Below are 2,075 nucleotides of genomic sequence, written 5' to 3' on the forward strand. Positions count from 1 at the left end.
GTATGTAGATATTATATTTAAGGAATTTAGTTAGGTATTGTAGGAGATTAACCAAGAAATATGGCATCTTTCTCTAAGGGCACCCTACAATAGTAAAAACAATGAGGCAAATGAAAAACATGACATATTATAAGTTACACAGAATATCTCAGCAGATGAGAGATATTTCTGATCCACCTAAGAAAGAAACAATGTAGCTCTCTGCTCCTCGCCGTATCTTCTGGTGTAGTGCCAGCTGTGTCCCCGAGACTCGATGGTGAAGGTCGGAGTGAACAGATTTGGCCATATTGTGCGCCTGGTCACCAGGGCTGATTTTAACTCTGGCAAAGTGGATATTGTCGCCATCAATGACCCCTTCATTGATCTCACCTACGTGGTGTACATGTTCCAGTATGATTCTACCCACGGCAAATTCCACAGCATGGTCAAGGCTGAGAACGGGAAACTTGTCATCAATAGGAAGTCCATCTCCATCTTCCAGGAATGGGATCCCGTCAACATCAAATGGGGTGATGCTGGTGCTGAGTATGTTGTGGAGTCCACTGGGATCTTCACCACATCCCAGTGAAGAAGGAGAAGGCTGGGGCTCACTTTATTTTTTTTAATTTTTTTTAAAGATTTTTATTTATTCATTCATAGAGACACAGAGAGAGAATGAGAGGCAGAGACACAGGCAGAGGGAGAAGCAGGCTCCATGCAGAGAGCCTGACGTGGGTCTTGATCCAGGGTCTCCAGGATCACGCCCCGGGCTGCAGGCAGCACTAAACCGCTGCGCCACCAGGGCTGCCCCTGGGGCTCACTTTAAAGGCGGGGCCAAAAGGGTCATCATCTCTGCTCCTTCTGCTGATGCCCCCACGTTTGTGATGGGCGTGAACAATGAGAAGTATGACAACTCCCTCAAGATTGTCAGCTATGCCTCCTGCACCAACAACTGCTTGGCTCCTCTAGCCAAAGTCATCCATGACCACTTTGGCATCGTGGAGGGCCTCATGACCACCGTCCATGCCATCACTGCCACCCAGAAGACTGTGGACGGCCCCTCTGGTGAGCTGTGGCATGACAGCCAAGGGGCTGCCCAGAACATCATCCCTGCTTCCACTGGTACCACCAAGGCTGTGGGCAAGGTCATCCCTGACCTGAACGGGAAGCTCACTGACATGACCTTCTGTGTCCCCACCCCCAACATGTCAGTTGTGGATCTGACGTGCCGCCTGGAGAAAGCTGCCAAATATGATGACATCAAGAAGGTAGTGAAGCAGGCATCAGAGGGCCCCCTCAAGGACATCCTGGGCTACACTGAGGACCAGTTGTCTCCTGTGACTTCAACAGTGACACCCACTCTTCCACCTTCGATGCCGGGGCTGGCATTGCCCCCAATGACCACTTCATCAAGCTCATTTCCTGGTATGGCAATGAATTCAGCTATAGCAATCGGGTGGTGGACCTCATGGTCCACATGGACTCCAAGGAGTAAGAGCCTCCTGGACCACCAGCCGCAGCAAGAACAAGAGGAAGAGAGAGGCCCTCAGCTGCTGGGGAGTCCCTGCCCCAACTTAATCCCCAACACACTGAGAATCTCCTGACCTCCAATTTATATCCCAGACCCTGAGGGAGGGGAAGGGCTTGGGGAGTCCTGCCTTGTCATGTACCATCAATAAAGTATACTGTACCCAACCAAAAAAAAAAAAAGAAACAATGTAAATTGAAAGTCTGCAAATTAATGTGAGTTAGTTATTAAATCAGGACCATATTTATAATATAAAATATATATTATATGTTATAAAATGTTTATACAAGATATTTCTAATTGCATATAACTAAGGATTATTGAGCTCCTATTTTACATATATAAGAAGTTGATGCATTTTAAACTAGTTCATCCTATCCTGTTTACAGGATGATAATTATAAGAACAAATGATCACATTTATAACTAAAAATTATCATCCTCAATGCAAATATTAAAGAAGCCCAAGATAATCGCTGTTCATATTGTAAATAATATCTACCCAAATTTGAATTTTCCTCCTCTGTAACTAATACTGGTAGTAATAATAATAATAATAAACAAACACA

The 2,075-nt window shown here is 45.4% G+C and overlaps 1 pseudogene; it reads left to right on the forward strand.

The window, feature by feature from the left end:
- Positions 1-253: 253 nt before the first annotated feature.
- Positions 254-1,474, forward strand: LOC129518379 (glyceraldehyde-3-phosphate dehydrogenase-like; annotated as a pseudogene).
- Positions 1,475-2,075: the final 601 nt, after the last annotated feature.

Source organism: Nyctereutes procyonoides, unplaced genomic scaffold (genome assembly GCF_905146905.1).
Source record: "Nyctereutes procyonoides isolate TBG_1078 unplaced genomic scaffold, NYPRO_anot_genome, whole genome shotgun sequence".
In the NCBI taxonomy this organism is placed as follows: domain Eukaryota; kingdom Metazoa; phylum Chordata; class Mammalia; order Carnivora; family Canidae; genus Nyctereutes; species Nyctereutes procyonoides.